General features: G+C 38.4%; 1 protein-coding gene across 5 annotated transcripts in view; it reads right to left on the bottom strand.

Moving 5' to 3' along the window:
* The window catches only part of LOC131692520 (high affinity cAMP-specific and IBMX-insensitive 3',5'-cyclic phosphodiesterase 8), a 591,531-nt gene that overhangs the window by 353,229 nt on the left and 211,377 nt on the right, over positions 1-26,925 (bottom strand). The gene's annotated exons all lie outside the window — the stretch shown is intronic.

The raw sequence follows: 26,925 nt of genomic DNA, 5'->3' as shown, positions 1-26,925 counted from the left end.
CATGCAGAGAATCAGTCAGTGTGCTCTAGAATTATTTTCAAACGATGCGTGAGCGGGGCCGTTTTAAGAGCACTCGGGGCAGTTGAGAGCTATTAAATTGAGTGCCTTCTATAATTCAATATCAATTCTAAAGAGATTATTATTATTATTGTAAGCAAATTTATTTAGCTACGGAATGGAATTTCATGAACAATACATGTTGATCCACATCTTGACCCAACGTAATGGCAATCGCACAAGCTTTTTGCGTTGAATTTATAACAAAATGAGAGGAATGGGCGAAAACAAATCTATTCACTTTGATTGAATTGAAAAGTTATAAGCAGCTATATGGGTAAATTAGGTATGGAATTTGCGTTCCGACTTCGTCTCATCAGAATCCGACACTAACTTAGCGGGTGTTCAATAAAAAATGAGAATGATTACAATACCTTTCTGTAATTAAAGTAAAGAGCTTAATTTTTTTTTCTCTCCAAGAGAATTGCTCTCTTGGCTCCCTAGAAATGGGTGGTATGTTTTTTTTCCCAAAGACAAAGATTTTTTGAATTTTGAAAGCTTTTTCTTCTACTTCCTGCATTACTTCCTTGGGCGAGTTTTGTCTACCAAATACAAGCTTTAGTATAAACAGTGGCATCCTTAGTGTGGGTCCCAACATTGCGGAGCCCCTGTCCCTGACCCAGTGCGCCCATGCGGAAAGATGATAGTGTTGGCCTGTTCGACTTAGTGTTAAATGTTGCTCTTCGCAATTATGTTTTCTGCTTGAGCTGAACTTCTTAACGTTACCAATACATGATTACGGACGTGATGTAGCTGTTTGTATCGGGTATACCCCATTAAACATACATACACACCTTGGGGACAGGGCCGCCGAGAGGGGGGGGGGGTGTTTCCTCCCGGGCCCGGAGTTTTGAAGGGGGCCCGGATTTTTAACAGAAACTAAAATTTTGACAAATACTTTTTCGACAAAAATTTATTTGAGAAGACAATTAAAAATTCAATATCTTGTGTATGAGGTAACTAGAATAGCGAAAGTTCTGAACTACTGCATATTTGATATCAACTATGTTTATACCTGGGAGGGAGAAACAGACACTACGCACGAAGTGTAAATAATAGCACTTGTCAAGAAGCAAGAAAATTTTCGACAGCCAAAATCAATCAAGGTGGGCGACGCATAAATGAGCAAATTTCTTTTTGCGTGTCATTGATGCAAGCGTGTTACCGGCACATGACTTCAATCGTGTGATGGAAAGGAGCTTGGGACAGTATAAAATCAGTGAATGTTTTTTTTTCCGGGTGCTTTACATTGATTTGAAGATAAAGTCAGATGACAGTTTGCTTCCAGTACTCGAGTGAAAAGAGACATATTTCGGAACGATGTGTCTAATCTTCTATTTTTAAAATAGGATTTTTGTGCCGATCTTCTCCTCCATTCTACCACGGTTTCCTAAAAAAATTCTTACACTGATTATAAAAACCGATACAATATTAAATTCAATCTGAAAAATAGAATTTAATTTTATAAAAATTTAACTAACAGAATCCTTGAATAAGGAAACTCGCCGGTAGAGGCATGTTTATCTGATTTGTGAAATGTTGACCAATGCATAGGTATTTGATAGGTAGATAGGTACGGCTGCAGCCTTGGAACGTAAATATCCACATAATGAAATAACCGAAAAAACGTTTGATATAACATGTTTTCGTTTTTATATTTCCCCATTATTTACTACTGAAAAATATTGCCAACCTAAATAAAGTATAGAAAACTGTTTCCGCCTTTCTTTTTACATCATCCAACAATTTTAACCGTCGAACTGTCAAATTTAGCCAAGGTTATTTTGCAAATAACTTTCGAAGTGTATGATTTTAACTAATAGATAGAAATGGAATTTTTTCATGATTCTGATCATCAGATTAAGCTGCATGAGCACCCGAACATTAAAAATATTATGTCGATGTCAAACTTCACGTCGAAGTAACTTGCCAATTTTTTTTCGAAACTTTGTTTATATTTATTAGCATGCATCTAAGCCTACGTTGATGATTTTCACTTTCTCAGTATACTCTCAAAAGAAACTTTAAACTGGAGAACCGTCAAATCTGACTAGCAAGGCGTCACTCATTCTAAAATTGTCAAATAAGTCACAAATTTTTAAAACTTTCTTCGCACGATTTACACCATTATTAATGGTCTTTACTATAGATATGAAAATAGCTTTTATCACATGTTTTAAATAGAAAGATGATATAAATTATTTTAAACCAAAAAGTATTTTTGAATTACCAAAAAACGTGCACGTCACAGCATATTTTTTGATTCTATATTCCCATTTCTTGGAGTAGAGAACATTTACAGCTAGGGTTGCCACCTCTGGAGAGGCTTTGACCCGGAGATTTTCACTGATCTGGGGGGTGGTGGATTTTGAGTGGAACGAGACAGAAATTGGAATCAAAGCGATTGCTAGGCATTTTAGAGCACTTTAATCGCTTTTTATTACTACGTTAAAGTAAAGCTGTAAATTTTTGACGTTTGAGAACGGTTTTATCGGTTTAATGTGATGTAGTATTTCACTTCCCCGACTAAGTGCCAAGAATACAAAAGCACCAGCTACTCTCACTGTGGAGGTCGAGCGAGCATTGCTCTCCTCCACAACTAACAGGAGAAGGAAAGCAAAGGAGGCTGAGCTGCGACATCACACTATGTGGTGTCGGTTATTCGTCACCAACAAATTTTAATTTCGCAACAAAGGGGCAAAACTCACCTCCCTAGCCCAGTTAAGGATCGCTGCTGGAGTAGCAACAACACCGCAAGAACTCGTTTGATGTTGACCTAGTCAGTTGGATTAGAAAAAATCTGCCAGACCTTAGTGCAGCTGGTGATAAGCACCACTAAGAGTGAAATGATTTGGTAAGATTGCAGTAAAATAACTTTGTTACACCATTTTGAGCGACTTAGTGGAATGCAACATTTCTATTCTAGCACATAGCGAAATATTACTTTCCTTAACCCTCCGGAAGTCGCGCATATGGCTTACCGAACGAGCAGCCGCTGGTCCCCTAAGACGATTTCGCTAGATTTTCAGAGCAGCGTGCACTCAGTGCACTACTGCGACTTCCGAAAGGTTAATTTGTAGTAAATTTTGTTTTTCATTTTTATTGCTTTGTGAAAGAAATTAGCAATATTTGGTGAACTCTTCGCCACCTTGAAACGAAGGGTTAGTCGGGAAAAATAAATCTGAACCAGAGTAAAAGTTAATTTAGACTTTTTAAATATTTTGTAAAGAATCAACTAATTCCAAAAAAATTGAACCTATGCTTTTTCCCACCAAACCCGGAGAAATTGATGAAAAACCCGGAGACCCGGAGATCGCTCCCGAAAACCGAAGTCTCCGGGTCAGACCCGGAGGAGTGGCAACCCTTTTTACAGCGTCGTCACATTTCCATAACTGGTTTCATAACAAGCATAAAATATATTTTAGGCGTAGTTCATTGAGCTTAAAATGTAAATATTATTTGAAATTTTCATATAAAATTAGCGTTTATTTTACATTATAGCAAGATCGCAATATTGTCTTAAAACGATGCTCGAAACTTTTAAACGCATCTAAATTCTTATTCATCATTGAATACATAGAAATACAATTTATTTGATAGTGGCAGCACGGATTACCGAAAAATTTATCTGGCTAATTTTAAAATGGCATTAAAATCACAGAAAAACTTTAATAATACTTACTACTACACCCAATCTAGACAAAAAATCAAGGAAACTCATCGTTCGGAAACATTTTCAAGCAAGCATATGATAACAATACTCTCATTTCCTCGATGAACACTTTTTTGTGGCTCGGAGTGACAGTTTCGTTCTGGCTGGCTATGACATTCACATTTATTGAGTCTGTTTCTCCCTCCCAGGTTTATACCAACCTAATTTTCGCATCGAAACAAGATCAGATTCGAGCGGGCATAGCGGAATTTGTACATTGGATGTCATGTACGCAGCTCACCTGGGTTCGAATCCCAACCCCGCACACAGGAATAGAGATTTATTATAGGAAAATTTCTAACCTGAATGAAGAAGCGAATGACCTTAAGGTTACAATGTCTATAATCGAAATAAAAAATATGATCAGACTTGTAAGAGTTAAACAATTAAATGGTTTGATTTGAAGTCATGAGGTTGTCTTCAAATTTCGCCAATTTGAAATCATTTTTTTTTATTTCCAATCTTTGAAAGCGCTGGATTAGTATCAAAAGTAATTTTTGAAAGAAAAAAAACCTGTTTAAATCCACCTAGTGGTGCAATTACGCCTTTCTCATTTATCCAAACTATGATTCATTAGCTGGTTTTGTCCAATAGAATTGTGGAAATGTCTATTACATGCTCATTTCACCTAGCACGTATCCCACGACTACCACAAAAGTAGACGTAGACTCACTTTAAACAAAAAATGTAGGGGAGACCGGGGCTAGTTTGCGGTGTTTTCAGTTTCCATTTTTTACCGCTTTGATGAAGATAGATCTTGCAAAATAGAACATGTGGCTGTTACCAATATCCCTGAATTTTATCAAAGTGTTTGTTGCATTGTCTTTGTTTTTATAGACAAAAAATGTGGTACGCGGAAAAAACTGCCAATTTACCCCAGCCCCGGGATAAGTTGGCGGTATGTATGAATACACCAAAAAATGGAGATTCAATTACATCAAAGGTTCGTGCTGAAATCCTTTTCAATAAAATTGTATATTAACCGACAATTGCCAATATATTTCAGTCTCAATACCCCGGCATTTTACTTTGACGCGTATTTCATACTCAAAAGCATATTTTAGAAATTCTTCAGGCGATTGGCCGAAGTAAATATCCCCGCATTGACGAGGTACACAAAGTTTTACTTTGGAGTGAATTCCAAAAATAAAAATATTTAATAACTATATTTGCGCTGTAAATAGTAGCGCCAACTTGCCCCACGTGCGTCACCGCCAACTTACTTCAACCGCATATTTTACAAAAAAAACTATTTAAAAAATAACTTTAATTCATAGATAGATTTAATATCTATACGGATACTTAAAAATACCCAAAAAGTTGCTCGCAGCAGGAATCTAATTTTCTTCCACCCTAATACCCCACCCTAACTTGTTCCATATTTCATAGTCGTCATCACTCTACTAACATACATTCTGTGAATTGTGTAGACAAAGAAGCGAACCTGCTCTGATTTTAATCCCCCCATTCCCTGAACTATCTTTTCTTTTGCTAATAAATTTAAGATCACAGCTTGCAATCTAAGAAGTTTGAACATACACATACCCTTTTATGAATTTTACGGCACACAGTGGGACGGATTCAAAAAAAACCCGACATTGATATTTGCGACGAAACTATTGGTTATGGCACTTTGATGTCTTCGGAAAGGTTTCTTTATTTTTTAAGTAGTTTAATATAATGTTAGAAAATTTTGATTTAAGGGGGTATATACGCAAATAAAAAAAAAATTTTGCAAGTTGTTGCAAAAATTGATAGTCATGTATGGAAAGTTTGTAGACAAAATGATTTTATGAAACTTTGTTGAACTACCGAAATGGCTATCTGTTAAGCGAAAAAAAGTTATTGGGTGAAATTGAAGTACATGTCGGAATACCTCCTTAAAGAGTGTTTTTTCATTGTAACTTTTTTATTTGATTTTTTACAGTTTTTCGATGTTCTAGAAACCTGTAGATGCTTTTAAAATACACCTTTTTGCAGAATAGACCAACTCGCTATCTCTTCGTTTTTAGGATGTATGCCTGTTTTTCTGTTTTTTGGCTAACTTTAAGGGGCTATGGTTTGTAGAGTAGCAGGTAGTAGCAGCTAAATTTATTTTTTTGTTGTTCAGCAAGAAATATCCTATTGATACATATATAAATTATAGGGGGATCTAATGGGATCCTTGGAATAATGTGGGGTAAAATTGACTAGCGTTTCAATAAATTATTGTTATCTTGTTCATGTATTTTTTGTAATCAGGAAATGAGATGACTAGAGCAGTTGAGGTGAATTGGGGTGCGTCTATCCTAGTAAAGCCAATCAGTTTATCGCAAAGCAGGACGAGGCTAGAGGCTAGTTGAATGGGAAGAATAACACGTCGTCAACTCCAATATGGTATTCTTGACATTTTTGTAGCCTCAATATTTCTCATTTTAACATTGCACAATATTGACTTGAAACTTATGGCGCCGTTATCCCAAAATTGTGTATCGAAAACGGCTCAGCGGTGACAACGATTTCTCGGAAACAACTAAACCGACCGATTTGAAACTTTCACCCTATCTTTTCTTTTTTTAACGGCTTCTTCGTGAACGAAGGAGTCTTTATTTTAATAGCTTTTTCATTGAAGAAAAACCTGTTTTAATCCACCTAGAGGTGCAATTGTGCCTTTCTCATTTCTCCAAACTATGATTTAATAGCTGGTTCGTACAATATAACTTTATGGAAATGTCTTTCATTCTTATTACACTTGGTAAGTATATATAAGAGCACCTTTTTGCATTCATCGCGGTATCGGTTTGAATCGGAGTTTTCTATGTGATCGACCTCCACAACCCGTAACTCCGGTGCTGGAAGTCGGATGGAGATGGAATTTAATATCAGTTTCTGGGGACGCAACACCTTTCATTTGAGACTAAGTTGAGCAAATCTAGCCATTTTCGAGAAACCAATATAACCGTTATTCTGACTTTGGATGCTTCCGGATCCGTCGATGGTGGCCAGTGTGGCCAAAGAGACTTTGAATGACTGTTGGGGACCTAGATCTACAAATTCAACAGTTGTGTTTACATTTCGGAAAAAAAATCACCTTTTTACATTCATCGCAGAATTCGTTAGAATCGGGATTTGCTGCGTGATCGTACGTATCACCCTGTAATTCAGGAACCAGAACTCGGATCCACACAAAATTCAACAGCAGCTGATGGACCTTTCATTTAAAATTAAGTTTGTCAAAATCGGTTCAGAAAATTCCGAGAAACCGATTTGGAAAAATCAACAAATTTTGTTTTGTAACCATACTCTTCAACTCGTAATTCGGAACAAGATGTCGGTTGAAAATGAAATTCAATAGCAACCTATGGGAATATTATACCTTTCATTTGAATCTTAGTTTGTAAAAATCGGTTTAGCCATCTCCGAGTAACCGATGTGGACATTTTGTTAACAAATCCGCACATACACACACATACATACACACATACACATACACACATACATACATACACACATACATACACACAGATATTTTGCGATCTCGGCGAACTGAGTCGAATGTTATATGAGACTCGGCCCTCCGGTCCTCGGTTAGGAAGTCGGTTTTTGGAGCAATTGCATAACCTTTCTATATAAGAAAGGCAAAAGAATAATATTTAATTAGCTTAATAAGCATGAGTTCAATGTTATCTTCATGTGATTATAATTTGCAAAGGTTGGTGGAATGCGTTTGAACGTGTAGGGAATGGGGGTTTAGTAGAGTGGGTGTGGAGGATGCGTCAGAAATCCTTCATCTTATTTCGGTATACGGGGTGGATGAAGGAAATCTGGGCGTGAGGGTGATCCAAGAAGAGGGGAGTGATGAAGGAGGGAGGTGTAAGGGCAAGGTGGGGAGGGGGGGGAAGGGGCGGCTATGCAATACTCAACTGCATATTTTGCCTTCCATTTGAGATTGGTTTGAGAAAATCGGTTCAGTCATCACCGATGAACCGATGTGACTTTAATTGTGGAATATGCCCGGAATTCCGGACTTCCGGAATCGTCGATAGTGGACAATATATTCAAAGAATGTTTGATTGGCAATCAGTGATCTAGATCTACGATTAGAAGTAATTTGGTGACCATTTCAATAGTTTTTAGCCTCTGAGGTATTACGATTGTACCGATTTATATGGGAATTTCCAGTGTATCCTTACTAACACCCCTGTAACTCCGGAAGCAAGAGTCAGAACCGAATGAAATTCAGCAGCAGTCAATGGCATTACTGTATCTTTCATTTGAAATCAAGTTTGTAAAAATCGGTAGAGAATTCATTGGGGAATGGGTGTGATATTAGCTTAGGAACTTGGCGGGTTCCCCGGGGGCGTCATGAACCGTCATAGGTGGCCAATGTGGTCAAAGCTGCTTTGATTGATCATTAGTGATCCAGACCCGCAAACTAGAGTAATGTTACATCAATTTTAATATGTTTTACATCATTTGAACATTATGGTGGTACCAGTTTATATGGGAATTTGCTGTGTGACCGCACTCTTCAACCCGTAACTCCGGAACCGGAAGTCGGATCAACTAAAAATTCAATAGCAGCTTATGGGAGCGTTATACCTTTCAGATGAAACTATCAGCCATCTCTGAGAAAATTGTGTGAGTTTAAATGACACACACACACATACATACACACACAGACATTTGCCGATCTCGACGAACTGAATCGAATGGTGTATGATACTCGGCCCTCCGGGCCTCGGTTAAAAAGTCGATTTTTACAGTGATTGCATAGCCTTTCTTTATATGAGAAAGGCAAAAACCCTGCTTAGGGTTGCCACATCGGTTTTTGGAGGCGAATTTCGTGTCTTCGTTCAGGTAAATCTGAATTCGCCCGGAAAGTTTGCAATTTTGCGTTGCCCTTTTCTTTACCAGGAATCGTCCAGCACTCAGTCCTCATCATCCTCGGGTTGCAGGCACTAATTGTTAAGGAGGGCCTCTCTTGCAATTGATAAATATTATTTTAAAAATGCCATTTGGGTTTACTTTACCCCATTGAACCTTCGCTTAAATGGATTAATGTTCCTCACAAAGATGCTCGAAAGAAACTGAAGTGTGATTTCACACTTCAGGGCGGCTCAAAAAATTTTTTTTTTGCTTCTAACACTTGGATACCACCAAAAAAGTCTTGAATTTGTAGAATGCGAGTCATTCCACGTCAGATTTACAACTACAATTTTTGTTCCCTCCCAGTTTTTTGCATTCTTTAGCTAAAAGTTATAGACACGAATTCTAGGCTTTGGTTGAATTTGATATGTTTTTCAAGTTATGAGTTTCGGAACTTTATAAAATATTTAATTAAATTTCATAAATTTAATAAAATTGAACATTTTTCAATCCTTGATAACTTAGAAACTATTAGATTAGTGGAAAAAAGCATTAAATACTAAAAGCTGCGTTTTCGCATAATCTCACCGGAATTTTTTTTAATATTTGTTTTTATGTAATTTAAAAAAAATTTTTTTGGGCCGCGCCGAAGAAAAAACATTTTTTGTCTTTCCAAATAATTTATAATTATATCGAGAAGATTGTGTGAAAATTTAAGAATGGAACTCGAAGTATTTTACGAGATATTTCAATTATAACAGGCCTATCACTTGGCGTTTAGTGTAAAATTACCTTGCTTTAAGTTTACAATTTCAATATCTCGCAAAGTATTTTGATATCCACTCCCAAATTTTTATACAATCTTTTTAACATGATTCTTAATATTGGTTAATAAGGGCACAGAGAAGAAGAGACTAAGTCGAAACGCAAACGCAAGTAATAAGAAAGGAGTTGTGCCCTTCAAGTGCAAAGACTGGTTTATACCAAAAATTTTCGTCCTGGTGAGAAATTTTGGTGTTTACCCAATTTTTCTCCTTAGGGTGAAATATAGCATAATGAATAATTCATGTTTTTAAAGGATTATGAATGTTTTCGAAACTTGATCCATGTTTCTCATTTTTTTCCATTTTTTTATTCCCACATCGGTTTTTTTATTTTGTTAAAATTTTATTGATCTATTTTTTCAAGTTGTATATTGTATTTGTATTTCTGCAATTGTACGATTCTGCCTTTTTATCTAAATGGATACTTTTATTTTATCCATCTTTTTACGTTCCTTACTTTTGCTTTTTTCTATTGCTATCACTATCACTTACTTTAATTTATAGTTTTTTCTCTGTTATTTAATTTTATTCGAAATTTTTCGAAAAAAATCTGCTTTCTTTATTTTATTTTTCTTATTGTTTCATATTTTAATACTTTGCTTTTTTATTTGTTTCTTATGTCATTCCATCTAATTTTTAGCATTTGTCTATTTACTACATTTATTCTTGTCATAGTCTTTCTATTTCCTTTTTTCATATATTTGCATTTCCAAAGGCAATTTTACTTATTCAAATTCATTCAAATTTGTCTTATTGTTTAATTTTTTACCTTTCTCCTGTTTTCTTCCTCATTTTTTAGTTTTTAGCTTTCCGTTTTTCCTAGTTTTATTTATTGCCATTGTTCATTTAATATAATTTTATTTATATTTTATACTTTTTTCTTAAGATTTATTTTCGTTATTGTTATTTCTTCATGTTTTCCAATTAACCTACTTTGAAAGTAGTTTTTCTGTTGACCATCTTCTTATACGTTGAGTTTTTATTTCCCTAAAAATATTTGATTTATCTTTTCTTTACACTATGCGCACTTTTTCTTAACTTTACATTCAGTTCGTTTTTTGATTTTTTTTTCAAATTTCGTTTCTTGTGCTATTTGTATTCTTTAAATAATATCCATTTTATTAAATTTTTTTAGTGTTAATTTCTCCATTTTTGTTGGATTTTTCTAGTATTTTTTGTTTTCCATTTTGTTTGTTTGTTCTGTTTTTGTTCAATACTTCCAATTTTCTTTACTTTTTCGTCTTTTCACCATTTCAATTTTCCAGTTTTTCGAAATTTTCTGGTTCGTTAATTTTTTTTATTTCTATATGGTTATTTTATTCTTGTCTTTTATATATACTCCTCTAGTTTTATGTATTCTTAACGTTAAATTTATTTTTTTTTCTATCGCTTTCAATATGTCTTGTTTTTAATGTTAAATAAATTTTATTATTCTTGATTTATCGAGTTTTTCAGTTTTATGAATTTTTTATATTAATGTTTGTATTGTTTTTAGTAGTTTTTTCATTTTCGTTGATTTTTAAAAATTTTCCTATTTTCTTATCGATTTTTCATTATTTTCACCATTTGTTCAATAATGTTCGACTTTTTTAATTTTCGCAATATGTTTTTCTAGTTTTCTGTTTTCCTTTATCAATTTTGTATAGGTTTTGCTTTGGTTTTTCTCGATTAAACATTTTTTGACAATTGGAATTAATTTGTTTATTTGGTTGATTTTGTTGTTTTTAGCACTTTTGTACATTCTTTTAATATTTAGTTTGCCTATTGTTTTTTATCTTTTGCCGTTGATCGCCGTTTAGATATTTTTAATTTTTGTAATTACTACATTTTTAATCTTGCCATTTCCTTACTTTTATAAATACTGACAAAAATGACGCTTTTCAAAGTCACCAAAACTGTTGAAGAGGTAAAAACTCCCAAAGTATAAAAAAAACTCTACGTTTTTTCTTCATTGGCACTACAAACAACTGGAGCAAAAAACTGGTACATAAACATAAAATTTCAGTGTACTATACATAATATCAGTGAACTCCAATGGATTTCAAACATTGACTTTTTTGTACTCAGGCAATAGATAGTGGTGGGGGCCCGTACGTTGGACACCCCGTGCCGGTATTTTCTCTCTGCGGCCCTGGACTTAATCCATCATGTTGATGTATAACTAATAGAAACTCATTTTTCGAAGCTGATGGCGTCGGATTGTAAAAGCGTGAATGTTTGCACTTTTTTGATAATATAGAAATACCCCGAAAGCTGGCCATACTCGATCGACATTTTATCCTGCTGTGTGAGCTGGAAATTTTGTTTGCTCTAATAGATAGTCTCCTGCTTCCGTTATCAATGGTGTTCAATAGCTCTCTGTCGTCAGGAAGATTCCCTGACTTATGGAAAAAATCATACATTTTCCCAGTGTTCAAAAAAGGGAACAAAAGCGTTATTTCGAACTATCGAGGAATAGCTTCATTATGTGTAGTATCTAAGCTATTCGAACTGATTGTGCCTGATTTTATCACTCATAATTGCTCAAGCTACATATCCGAGACCCAACATGGCTTTATGCCTAAACGGTCAACTACTACAAACTTAGTATCTTACACATCCTTCATCAGTCAGTGTTTACAAGCAAGACTACAGGTAGATGCCATTTACACCGACTTCTCCGCAGCGTTTGACAAAATTAATCACCAGATAACTGTTTCCAAATTAAGCAGACTTGGATTTAATGGCTCCTTTCTGGATTGGCTTTACTCGCACCTAACCGTACGTGAAATGGCAGTAAAAATTGAAGACTGTACGACATCACCATTTACTGCCAGCTCAGGAGTTCCTCAGGGCAGTCATCTCGGACCTTTTATATTTTTGCTCTATTTAAACGACCTAAACCATCTGCTGAAGTGTATGAAACTTTCGTTTGCTGACGACTTCAAACTATTTCAGCTTATCAGGAATACCAAAGACTCAGAATTCTTGCAGTCCCAGTTGGATGTGTTCACCAATTGGTTCTATGCCAATAGGATGATGTTAAACGCCTCCAAGTGTTCGGTTATATCTTTTACTCGCAAACATTCGAAAGTTAATTTCGACTACAATATCTCACAAATCATTCTCAAACGGGAATCATCTGTTAAAGATTTAGGAGTCTACTTAGATCCCAAACTAAACTTCAAGCACCACATTGAGTACACTATTTCTAAGGCCTCTAACCTGTTGGGATTCATTTTCAGAGTCACTAAAAACTTTACCAACATACATTGTTTAAAAGCACTCTATTGCGCTTTGGTTCGCTCTACACTCGAATACGGCAATGTAGTCTGGGCACCTTACTACCAAAATGATATCCAACGAATTGAAGCTAATCAGCGTAAATTTGTTCGTTTCGCACTTCGTTGACTCCCATGGAGGGACCCACTGAATCTACCGAGCTACATAGATCGCTGTAAGCTTATTGACCTCGATCTTCTGTCTGTACGCAGGGATGTTTCGAAGGCCGTTTTCATTGCTATAGTTTTTTTTGTATTTCGTTTATTTGACAAGGCTCATTGTGGTAACTTAACGGAGCCGTGGGTCTATTAAATTATTACAATATGTAAAAATACAAATGAAGAAATGAATGAAATAAAAAATATGTAGTATCCTTCGGGTCTCGTCCACGCAACATTCTATTGCGCGGGGAAATCTTCTTTCGTGGTAAGGTACCATTTGTCTGCTCGCCTAGTGCATCTTGTGGGCTGATTATTTTTTTTGTTTCCGTCGATATCATCGTCGTGTATGGTGTCTACATGTTCACGATTAGATGTTCCTCCTTTCTTATTGCCCTTACGGGTTACGAGAGTAAAGCTGCTGTCATTGGTATTGGCTTCCTCGTCGATGCACTATGGGAAGGTTCCATACAAATAGGTGGCCAAAAATTTTTTGTCTCATATTCTTTCGCGAAAAGCTTATTTGAGTTGTTAATAATGAACGAAACTCATAATGGACGTATCCAGGTTTAAAAATCTTAAGGGGGAGGAGGAGGGGGAGAGGGGGGGGGGTTGGTGTAAAGTTTTCAAGGTAATTTTTTTTCAAGCAAATAAAAAAGAGGCACAGAGAGTTTTAGTCAATTCAATCACTTTCCATATAATGATGCAGTATTTGAACAATATTTTCTTAAATTTTTATTGGTCAAGTGACAGTGAATTTCCGAAGGCATCTTCGAAAAAATGCGGTGTGCATCATAACTCAAAATCTACTGGGCCAATCGTTTCGAAATTTTTCACAGTTCTTCTTCACATCATTCTCCAGGTAACTACAAGACCTTTCGATAAAATTATTATTACAACTATTTTTACAAAAAATGTTAGTAGTTTTTTTTTAGCGAAAATGGAACTTTAGCTTCAAAGTGTTCAAAATCAGAAAGCAAAAAAAATGAAAAACTCAGATAACATGTGCTTTCTAACCCTCAAACCAATAGTAACGGAGAGAAAATCATTCGTTATCGAGCACTCAGTCGAGATAGAAGTCTTTTGTCATCGGTCCGTACACTCTATAGCGACAAATAGTGTTAATCCGCGTTCAAGGTTATTGGCACACTCTACGCCTAGTTGAGGTTTCATTATTTTTCCCTTCTTTTGTGTTTCTGTTTCTGAGTACCGTTAGCCGGTCAGTGAAGTGAAGCAGTGTTCTTTTAGTAAGCCGTCTGGATACCGTTACATACACAAGCTAAGTATTAGTTTTCGTTTCCCCTTCTTGGTTGTCTTAATAACGTGCACTGGGCAATAGGCCCGTGCAAAAATGACTTCCCCTGACGGCGGTTCATCTCAAGGTGAGATGGACGTCGAAATAAAATCGGCTCCCCGGCTCAAGGTATATCCGAGCTCGGCCACCGGGCCATTTGTGATCTTCTTCCGGACCAAAGAAAAAAAGTGTTTGAATCTGTTGCAGATTTCTCGAGTTCTGACGGATCGGTATTCGGCCGTGACAGAAATATCGAAAATTCGCCCTGATAAGCTTCGGGTGGTGGTTAACAGTTCTACTCAGGCAAACGATATTGCTGGCTACGAGCCCTTTACGAAGGAGTACCGGGTTTATATTCCAGCTAGCAGGGTTGAAGTCAGTGGGGTCGTTTCCGATTCGAGTCTGAATTGCGAGGACCTGCTAAAATATGGGACTGGCTGTTTCAAATACCCCATGCTTAAGCCAGTGAAGATACTGGAATGCAAACGTTTGCATTCAGCATCAGTCGCAGCTGACGGCAAGAAAATATACGTCAACTCAGACTCTTATCGGGTGACCTTCGCCGGCTCTGCCCTGCCCAATTACCTCCTCTTTGACAAGGTTCGTCTACCTGTTCGCCTCTTTGTGCCGCGGGTCATGAACTGTACTAATTGCAAACAATTGGGACACACAGCCTCCCATTGTAGCAATAAAGCCCGCTGTGGGAAATGCGGTGGGAATCATGCGGATGATTCCTGTGGTAGAGATGTCGAAAAGTGTCTCTACTGTGGGGGAAACCCACATGATCTCCCTTCATGTCCCGCGTACAAACAGCGCGAGGAAAATCTTAAGCGTTCCCTTCAGGGACGCTCTAAGCGATCTTTTGCAGAAATGCTTAAGATAGCTACGCCACCTGTCTCTACGAACATCTTTACCAACTTGTCTACTGACGAAGGCGACTGTGATGAACCCCAGGAGGGAACATCTTCTGCTGTGCCTAGAAGTAGTAGAAAAAGGAAGAACATTTCTTCTTCCAAGCTTCGTCGTAAAGGCCAGAAGGTGTCTCTTCATGGTCCCCCTAAAATAACTACTCAAGGAAGTACTGGTGCAAAACCGAAGCAAGTCGCTCCCGGTCTCAGTAACCTGAGCTCAGAAAAGGAGTTCCCAGCACTTCCAGGAACATCAAAAACCCCAAGTGTTCCCATATCTCAGCCAGAGAAAGAAAACAGTGCTGGCTTAATAAATTTCTCTGACATTGTGGACCGTATTCTTACAGCGTTAAACATTTCTGACCCCCTTAAAAGTGTCTTGATAAGCTTTCTCCCCGCAGTAAAAACATTTTTGATGCAGTTCACTGCGAAATGGCCCCTTCTTTCAGCGATTGTATCCTTCGATGGCTAATTCATCGAACGAGGTCAAGGATTTAATCACTGTTCTACAGTGGAATTGCAGAAGCATTATCCCGAAAATCGATTCGTTTAAAATCTTGCTAAATAATTTGAAATGCGATGCATTTGCCCTATGCGAGACATGGCTTACTTCAGAAATAACCCTACACTTCCACGATTTTAATATTATTCGCTTGGATCGAGAAGACTCTTACGGAGGAGTACTTTTGGGGATCAAAAAGTGCTATTCTTTCAATCGGATCGACCTCCCCTCGACACCAGGCATTGAAGTTGTCGCTTGCCAAACCAGAATTAAAGGCAAAGACCTTTGCATTGCTTCCACCTACATCCCCCCTAGAGCCTCAGTTAGCCACCGACGGCTTTGCGATATTGCGGAACTCCTCCCCGCACCGAGGCTAGTTTTAGGTGACTTCAACTCCCACGGCACGGCATGGGGTTGCCTTCATGACGATAATCGATCTACCCTACTCCATGAGCTTTGCGACAACTTCAATATGACTATTTTGAATACGGGTGAAATGACACGGATTCCTGCCCCTCCAGCGCGTCCGAGCGCCTTAGACCTGTCCCTCTGCTCGACATCGCTGCGGTTAGATTGCATGTGGAAGGTAGTCTCTGATCCCCACGGCAGCGACCATCTGCCAATCGTAATTAATATTGCTAACGGTTCAGGGCCACCGAATACAATCAATGTTTCGTATGACCTCACACGAAATATTGATTGGAAGAGCTACGCGTCCGCGATATCCGACAAAATCGAGTGCACTCAAGAGCTTCCTCAGGAGGAAGAGTACGGGTTCCTGGCTGGCTTGATTCTCGATACCGCGATTCAAGCTCAGACTAAACGCGTACCAGACGCGAATTCACGCGGGCGTCCTCCCAATCCATGGTGGGACAAAGAGTGCTCAGACGTGTACGCGGAGAAGGCCGCTGCGTATAAGACCTTCCGGGACGACGGGCTGCCAGCTAGCTACCGACAGTACGCGATGGCGGAAACGCGCATGAAGAGTTTGATAAAAGCCAAAAAACGTAGCTACTGGCGCCGGTTCGTCGACGGACTAACGAGAGAAACATCGATGAGCACTCTTTGGAGTACGGCCCGACGCTTACGAAACCGAAACAGTACTAATGAGAACGTGGAATATTCAAACCGTTGGATATTCGATTTTGCCAAGAAGGTTTGTCCGGATTCCGCCCCGGCACAGAAGATCTACCGCGCCGCGTCCCCTCACAATAACGCGAACGAAACACCGTTTTCGATGGTGGAGTTCTCACTTGCTCTCTTATCATGTAACAATAAAGCCCCAGGGCCAGACAGAATCAAATTTAACTTGTTAAAGAATCTGCCAGACTCTGCCAAGAGACGCTTGTTGAATTTATTTAATAAGTTTCTTGAGGGTAATATTGTCCCTCATGACTGGAGGCAAGTGAAGGTCATCGCCATTCAAAAACCAGGAAAACCAGCCTCCGACCACAACTCGTATCGACCGATTGCGATGCTGTCCTGTATCCGAAAGTTGTTCGAGAAAATGATCTTGTTTCGCCTCGATAATTGGGTTGAAGCAAATGGCTTACTGTCAGATACACAATTTGGCTTCCGCAAAGGCAAAGGGACGAACGATTGTCTTGCGTTGCTCTCAACAGAAATTCAAATGGCTTATGCTAGCAAAGAGCAGATGGCATCAGTTTTCCTAGATATAAAGGGGGCTTTTGATTCAGTTTCTATCAAAATTCTTTCTGAGAAGCTGCACCAGCATGGTCTTTCACCGACTCTAAACAACTTTTTGCTAAACTTGCTGTCTGAAAAACATATGCATTTTTCGCATGGTGATTTATCGACATCACGAATTAGCTACATGGGTCTTCCCCAGGGCTCATGTCTAAGCCCCCTTCTCTATAACTTTTACGTGAATGACATTGACGAATGTCTTGTCAATTCCTGCACGCTAAGGCAGCTTGCAGATGACGGTGTGGTCTCTATTACAGGTCCCAAAGCCGTCGATCTGCAAGGACCATTGCAAGATACCTTGGACAATTTGTCTGCTTGGGCCCTTCAGCTAGGTATCGAGTTCTCCACGGAGAAAACTGAGCTAGTCGTATTTTCAAGGAAGCGTGAACCAGCGCAACTACAGCTTCAATTAATGGGTCAAACTATTGCTCAGGTTTCAACTTTCAAATATCTCGGGGTCTGGTTCGACTCTAAAGGAACCTGGGGATGTCACATTAGGTATCTGAAACAGAAGTGCCAGCAAAGGATCAACTTTCTCCGTACAATAACCGGAACATGGTGGGGTGCCCACCCAGGAGACCTGATCAGGCTGTACCAAACAACAATATTGTCGGTGATGGAGTACGGGAGTTTCTGTTTCCGCTCCGCTGCGAACATACATTTCATCAAACTAGAGCGAATCCAATATTGTTGTTTGCGTATTGCTTTGGGTTGCATGCACTCGACCCATACGATGAGTCTCGAAGTGCTGGCGGGCGTCTTTCCGCTGAAAAATCGATTTTGGGAACTCTCATATCGATTGCTCATCCGATGCGATATCTTGAACCCGTTAGTAATTGCAAATTTCGAAAGGCTTGTCGAGCTCAATTCTCAAACCCGATTTATGTCCTTGTACTTCGATAACATGGCACAAAATATCAATCCTTCTTCATACTATCCCAACCGTGTCAATCTCTTTCATGCTTCTGATTCAACTGTATTCTTCGACACATCCATGAAAGACGAGATTCGTGGAATCCCGGATCACATACGTCCGCAAGTGATCCCAAGCATCTTTCATAGTAAATTTCGAGAAGTCGACTGCAACAAGATGTTTTACACCGACGGGTCAAGCCTCGACGGCTCCACTGGCTTCGGTATATTCAATCAAAACCTCACCGCCTCATTCAAACTCAATGATCCTGCTTCAGTTTACGTCGCAGAACTTGCTGCTATTCAGTATACCCTTGGGATCATTGATACTTTGCCCACCGATCATTACTTTATTGTCTCGGATAGCCTCAGCTCAATCGAGGCTCTCCGTTCAATGAAACCTAGAAAGCACATTCCATATTTTCTGGGGAAAATCTGGGAGCGCCTGCGTGCTTTGTCTGTAAGATCGTACAAGATTACCTTAGTTTGGGTTCCCTCGCATTGCTCCATTCCAGGTAATGAAGAAGCGGACTCTTTAGCTAAGGCGGGCGCTTTACAAGGTGACATATATGAAAGACCAATTAGCTTCAGCGAATTTTTCAGTATCACTCATCAGAGAACCCTCGAAAGTTGGCAAACTTCATGGAGCAATGGTGAACTGGGAAGGTGGCTACATTCGATAATCCCTAAGGTATCGACGAAACCTTGGTTCAGAGGGATGGATGTGGGTCGGGATTTCATTCGCGTGATGTCTCGGCTCATGTCCAATCACTACACGCTGGACGCACATCTCCGGCGTATTGGGCTCGTGGATAGCGGTATCTGCGCTTGTGGCAACGGTTATCACGAAATCGAACATGTTGTCTGGGCGTGCGCCGAGTACTGTTCTGCCAGATCTCAACTATTCGATTCCCTTCGGGCCCGAGGAAGATCACCCAATGTCCCGGTTCGAGATGTACTAGCAAGCCGCGATATTCTCTACATGTCCCTTATATACACGTTCCTCAAAACCATCAATATCCAAATTTAAATGCCCCTATCTTTTCTCTTATTATTCCCAGAAGTGCCCTCTTCCGCCTACCGTACCCCAACGATGGTTTGATACGACTCCAAGACGAGACAAAACATCTGTCGAATGAACCAACAACACGAGATCTACAGTACAACATCACACACGCAGCGCGGTGTGTTCCCGATCCGTATCTGAGCCGTACTACGAAATCGTCTGGAGGAACCCCTGCCGGCTCGAGGAAAACCGCCCGGCGTCCCAATACTTGATACATCCGTTCGAATCTGTAATCCTGGTCGTTGATTCCTGATGCCGGAAACTGAAAGTTTATATCCCCCCCCCCCCTGTTCAGCCTTGTCCACCCTCTCTCCCATGTCTCTGATACACAGATGTATGACTTCACCCCTTCTCCCCTTGAATATCTTCCCAAAACTTATGTGCCCCCCTATCTTCTAGTGTTAGTTGATCAATCCGTTCGAATCTGTAATCCTGGCCGTTAATTCCTGATGCCGGAAACTGAAAGTTTATATCTCACCCCTCCCCCCTTCAGCCTTGTCCGCTCTCCCTCCCATGTCTCTGATACACAGATGTATGACTTCATCCCCTTCTCCCCTTGAATATATTCCCAAAACTTAAGTGCTTAGTTTTAGTTGATCAATATTTAATCTCGTTAAGAAATGCCCAACAGTACCACTACTTTAAAATAGCCCTAATTAATTCCCCTTAATCTTGAACCACTCTTTCTAGTTATTTCTAGTTAATAAGCTTGTAAAATGTTCCGCTTAGTTAATAATTAATTTCTCCTACAATCTCCCTTCTAAAAATCATAAAGTGAATTACCATACAAAGAACACACAAAATGACCCGTCCCCCAAATCTTACGAATATTATATTATACCCTCTTTTATATGTATAAGTTAGCTGTAAAGTTTTTTTTTTTAGTTTCATTATATAAAACAAAATAATATTGAAATGTGTAACCCCCTAGTTTTAAGAAATTCAAAATGTAAAACAATGAAAAAATGGCACCTTTAAGCTAACGCATACGTGCCTTATCAAATAAACAAATTGAAAAAAAAAAAAAAACGGAGAGCAAATGTATGTCGCAAAAGAAACATAAATATTTCAATTTATTTATTAAATTGAAGTAAATAGAAAGTAGTTTGAAGTGCATTGGCTATTTAGTGATTATTTCAATGTTGAAATGACCAATGAGCTTTAAAAGAAATGTTGGTCTTTCAGTTGATTGCTATGCCAGTATATCTTCTTCGTATTTATAGTTTGCGATTAATTGTTGTTTCATTTGGAACTCTTGTTCCGGAGATATAGTATAATGAATACTATATAAACCAATATCACGAAAACGAAATAGTTAAAACTATCAGAATAGGTATTGAAATACTTTTAAAATACATAAAAAAAACTTCTTGGTCACAAAACCTGCTTTTGACGATTCCGGGGCTCATTATTATAAGCAAGAACATTGTTGAATTTACAAATCATGATATTTAAAAATTTCAAATATGTGGTTACATTGATCGTGTTAACGGTGGAAATTCCAGTACAACTCAGTACCATTTATTGCTACACAGTAATGTTGAATAGCAAAAATGTAGTCAGATGAATTATCTTTTCAATAAAAATTGTTGCCCACGCTCATCTCGTTGTGGAATATGAAGCACTCAACCGAAACATGTACTAAAGTATCCTTTTCTGGTCGACTAGTTGAGACTGCCTTTAAAACTTCAAGTGATGCGTTCTCAGTTTAGGGCAAATTCGGGCAACTAAATTCTTCGCTATAAGTTAGAAGATGCAGTATCCTTGCATCCCCCATCGAGAATTCCGGGGGACATTGGGGACTTTTTCTCCCGGATCCAACTTGTGGATATTTTAGGACTTTGAATCGTTATTTTTCATATAACTCCATACCAATGCAATATATATGCATTTTCAATAATATAATCACAAAACTGGCATTCTTAAAATGGCATATTTGAACATATGCTTCATTCAAAATTCAGCAAAGATACGAACAGTTGAAAAAACGCAAGTGATATTTCTATTTTTCAAAATTTTTATCTTTAGACACCCATCTACACAGTTAAGTCAAATATATTTCCGAGATACTCTGGGAATTTCTTAGCTAGAGTATATATAAACATTCAGTATAGAATTGGTTTGAATTGGAGTTGATGCAATTTTCGATTTTTGGCCACATGCCTCCCCATAGCGCGATGGTGCTAGCAGTTGATTCTGAAGCATTAGATGCTGCTTTTATAGTTGTTATTGTTCAGGCCAAAATTGCGACAAAATTGGTAACCGTTTGTGGTTCCTGTGATGGTATTGAAGTCTGTGTTTCGGATTGGTTCTCCTCAGCATCCTCCGCACAAGGTGTTCCATGATGTGCTATCTGGTTGCAGTATTTGCACGTAGGTGTCCGCCCTTCGTGGGTGCAAAGCGTGGGCTGGTTAATGTTAGTACCATTATAATTGAATTGTATAGTCAAGTGGGAGGGAATAGGTCTTTCCACTCGCATCCTCACCACAAGAACACCGTTAGGAGTACCCAGGAAGAAGTTTCTCCAAGTATCAGGTGTAACGGATTCCACTTCTCCGAATTGCGACATGTATTTTGTAATTGATTCACGGGGAGTACGCGGTGATAAATCATGTAGTCTCACATCTATAAAATCATTTTCTATGCACACTGGAATCTTCATTTTAACACTGTCAATTGTTCTTCATAGCCGAACAAGCGTAAAGCTGAAGTCTCTAAAATGAATAAAATTTTTGTTGCTCATTATTGTGCCTAACATTTGTTTTATAATTTTGAACGGAAACCCAATAGGCTTGAAATGTGTTTAACCAAACTGTTTAGATCCCTTCAGCCCTAGTTTTGCAATAACATGGAAAAAGGGAAAAGTCTACGCCTATTAGTGTTCAACAACTTCCGTAGTATTGTTTATTTTGCAATGCGAGAGAATATTACAGCAAAGCATAAATTTTTCTAACCCGAAAAACGAGCCTTGGGGTTAAAAATTCTCTAAAAATCTATGCGATTTTTTGTAAATTATACCTAACGAACATTATGCCAAACGTACTTACACTATGCCCAACATCGCGCACCCGTATGTATCCTTCACTTAAACTCCATTTTCATTCTTAGGGCCGATTTCTTCACATTCGCTTAGCGCTTAAGACAGGTTTAAACATACTAGTGAACATGGTTTAAAAGTTAAGCGAGGGTGAAGATATCGGCCCTTAGTCTCGTGGACTACAGGTCTAATACGAGCTATTTTTTCCTGTAGTACCGGCACAGTTATTTTCTTTGACTAAATACACAGCCGGAGGAAACGATACTATAGTGTTTGTGCAGTGAACAAGCAACAAAGTGGTTGGTAGAATTGCTCACATACTTTACCGATATATTTTGCTTTTATTATCTGCAAGATGGAAAAGTAGACTGACTTTCACAGTTATTTGCTGGCTTTGGATATCATTCTCGAAGGTAGGGGTACTGCACAAATGGTAATTTGTAGCATATTAGTTAGAGATGTCGATATTCATAACAATAGACAGTGACCATGGTTTTCATGAATATTGAGTGACATAGGAGTTTTCTTCTCATTGACATTTTATGGCAGTCTGGGACCCGGCAACATTGCCATGATGTAAAGCCGTGAAACTTGTGTTGCATTCAAATTAATTTTATTTCTAGTGGTTTTCTTGTACTTCTTGTTTCGTGTGCATAAGTTTCTGTACACATTGAGGCTGTGTTGGTGTCCTGGACGTCAAATAAGTACCGTACACGAGTGGTACATACGCCGGCGAGGAATATTTGTCTTTGCATGAGATGATGGGTGGAGGGAGGGCAGTGGAAACTGATGCCGCAGACCTGGGTGTCGTGTAAGAGCTTGACTGCAAAGTAGTTAATTTTACATGAGTGTGGTAGTGATACATCTTGCTCTATCGCTTGATTTTTGTAACTTTAATACATATTTCGAATTCGATTTCGATTTCTATACGTAGGGATCTTCCATAAATGACGTAGCATTATATGGGGGAGGGGGGACATCGTTTTTCATTTTTTTTAAATTTTGCCGTGACAAGGGGGGGGGGGGAGAATTTCCGCCAAGCTACGTAATTACCAGGGGGTATTTAGAGGTTTGTGACGAAATGCTACGATGGGGGAGTGTTAAAAATCACTCAAAAAATGCTACGTCATTTATGGATCGTCCCGTATATTGTCTTCGATGTGACCTTCACTCCAAGTGTCTTTTAGATATGTCACATCGGCTGAACTGTAAGGGCGGGCATGTACACGTATTTTTACGTGTGCGAACAGTTTAGGTTTGCACACGGACGCTGAGCAGGAGAAACTTGGTGTTCGGTGTTCAATTGGGAAGACTCATATTATTGCATGTTTATTTCGTTCTACCACAGTTTAATACACATACGTAGATACAATAGAGCAACACTATATCGCATGAAAAGCAGGGGTAATGGTAGCTTACAGTTAATTCATTGTTAATTTTTTTTTCAGTGCTCTCAAATGAACACCACATACAGTTGGGCTCATCGGTGTATGCGCGGCAGCGTGGCATCGGAATTTTCTCTTTCTTTCTCCCTCTCTCTGCCATGACATCGCTAGCGTGGACACATTTTGCTTTGTGTGTGTTTTCCATCGATGTTTGAGGCGAATTTCTGCGAATGTGCGCGTTTTGCTATCCCGGAGTCATGGATGGCGTTCCTGAACGGTCCGTCCACTTATTGGATGTATACTGTAAGCTACTCTTACGCGTTCTTGCTTAGTAATGACTGTAATAACGCCTCGTGCAAGGACACCTATTGTGATTATTTTCAGTCATTTTTATCATATACCCTGTATTCAGTATATTCATTCCATTTCATTCCTTATATTCAGGATATTCATAAGATTATTTTTACACATTCCGTGGTTTTAACTACATTCGTAATGTAGATTTCACCGGTAATTATGAATATGATGTGAAAAATTGATAATTCTAAATAGCGGTCAGCTCCTTCTCCAATTACAGCTCCTTGGAGATCTCCAATGGAACGACATACACAAGTCCAACAGACTGTGATATCAGACTCAGAGAAACGACAGCGCTGAGGAAGACACGGTGTCAATCGATTCTTTCTTTTTTTTCTTTTCTTTTTCAATAAACAGGAATGGCAGAAAATATGGGTACAGGTTGAATGCGACATAAATATGAAATAGGAAAGAAGGTAAAACTGAAAAACTGGTAAGTTTTCTAGTATACATATGGGAAATTATTTATATTTACAAAAAAAGCAATACGCGTCGATTTTTTCCTGCCTGTTATGAATTGAAAGTTTTACTGTAATGTTAAAATCCAATTAATACAAACATCACATTAAGGCAGGGCTGGTTGATGGAACGATGACCTCGGAACATGTCTAGCGCTGTACACGAAATGGGTCAATTGGGCTAACATCTACCATGAACCAAGTTATTTGCCTGAATATGTTTAAATACATGCAAACATCTTTCTTCTGTAAATCACTACCGACTAGTGGGAGATAGGATGGTTGACACACACACATAGAACTTTTTTCTCATGTTTTCTGACTCAATTTTAAAATTATTTTTCTCGAGCTCGCGAAGGTCAAATATATTGAATTTTTTGGTTTTTGGTACCATTTGCTAAACACACTGTAGTCTTGAAAAACAATGTTTATTGGTATGTCAAAACCCCATTTTCGCTTCCTTTTGACTGTCAGAAGTTGTCAATGCGAACATCGGAAATAAAAAAAATTAAATAGAGTCTTAAAGTATATATAACTAGCCAATACCCATCACGCGTTGCTGCGACTTTCAACGAAATAGGTGGAAAACACAATTTGTTCCAAAGTCCCCTCTGGCGGGCAGATAATCCCCAACCACTTGCACACAAACACGCTCCATAACAAATGTCTATTATGTATACATTTTTACGGCAATCGGTTGAGCCATTGTTTGTTCTAGTCCCATCTTCTTTTAGAAATTCGCATTCTAAACGAAATGGTAGGCTTTTTCAGACAAATATCAATTTTTGGATCAAAATTTTTTTTATTAATAGCATAAAAAATGTTGAATATTCATTTCGCAAAAATATGCGTCCTAGACTGAATAATTCAATGCGCTATAATGCAAAAAAAATGTAGAGGATAGCTTGAGCAGTTCGTAAGGGTGGGCGTCTAGTGTAAAGTGTTCAAACCGAAAGTTATTTTGTTTTAAGATTTTGAAGGCTTTTGTGTAATGTTAAAATTTATTTATGCATTTATTGTGCACAAAAAAAAACTATTTTCAGTCACGCTGAGCCACACTACGATCGTTCCAAGAGTATACGTCCAACCATTTCCACGTCGAGGAACGCTGCGGTGAACACGATAACTCTTGATACAATTGTCTGTCACAGGAAATTCAATGAGATTTGTAAAGCTTAGACTTGCAGTTCCTCGATGAACAAAAAAAAATATAGAAAAAAGTTCGAGTATCGCGGTGTGGTCTGTGGTAGGTGGGATGGGATTGTGGTATGAGAGGATTGTGATGAGGTGAGATCTGAGTGGGTAAAATAAATTATGCTTAGGCTGACGATTTTCAAAATGAAGGCATAACATGCCTGTATGACAATAGGCAAAAGCCAGTTTTCGTCAAATTTTGTTTTCGAGATTACATAAAAGCTTGACGTTTCGTGCATTTTAAAACATTTGGCATCAACATTACAAATTTGACTTTCAAATTTTCCTTCACTCCCCCTTTGCACAATTTCAATTCCTGCTTATATGCAATAAAGAACCGTGGCCAATGTGGTTAAAGCGTCTTTGGTTATTGGCCATGGCTGGCAAATCCATTTGCACCCATTTTAATACGCATCATTTTGATATCATGGTGGTACCAGTTTATATGAAAAATTGCTCTCTGACCGCATTCTTCAACTCGTAACTCCGGAACCGGAAGTCTGATCGACAAAAAAAATCTGTGGCAGCCGATGAAAAAGTTGTACCTTTCATTTGACACAAAGTTTCTGTAAATCTTTGAGAAGCAGAGGAGACATTTGTGCTATTCACACAAAGACATTTTCCGAACTGGTCGAACTGTGCCTAATCGTATAGGAAACTCGGTCATCCGGGCCGGGATTAAGTTAATGATTTTCAAAGTGATGGCATTACCTTTTTATATGAGAAAGGCAAAAAACTATACAATAAAATATGAAATCTTTTCTGAATTCTGAATATATATTGAAATTTTTTAAAAAGATTAAAAATGATATGTTTGTTACGTTTTCGGCCAGCTTAAAAAAATGGGTCCCCAGAAAAACGTAGGACAAATGCGGTGGCAATTGACTTCCTATCATTTAGTATACGACCGAGTATTCGCAAAGTGAAACCCTTATGAAGGAACTTTGGTTTATGGATGTCATCTTTATCCAGTTCCATCATGTCAGGCATACAATATTGAAAACGTCCATCAAATTGATCCAACCAAAAGCAGCCTTGTTCTTTGCTCACACAATGAGCCACAAAGAGCGAAATACACCGATTAAAAATAGAGCAGCAAAAAAACACTGCGATGTGCAGAACGACCAAACAAAGAGAAACTTGAAAACGAAAAAGAGTAAGATCTGTGCACCAAGAGCTGCACAATTTCGTTCACAGAGTCACCTTGAAGAGCCACTTTTTGTGCCTACCCTCACTGGAAAGCAG

This window comes from Topomyia yanbarensis, chromosome 3 (assembly GCF_030247195.1).
Source record: "Topomyia yanbarensis strain Yona2022 chromosome 3, ASM3024719v1, whole genome shotgun sequence".
Classification (NCBI taxonomy): Eukaryota; Metazoa; Arthropoda; class Insecta; order Diptera; family Culicidae; genus Topomyia; species Topomyia yanbarensis.
This window is presented reverse-complemented; position numbering and strand designations above follow the sequence as displayed.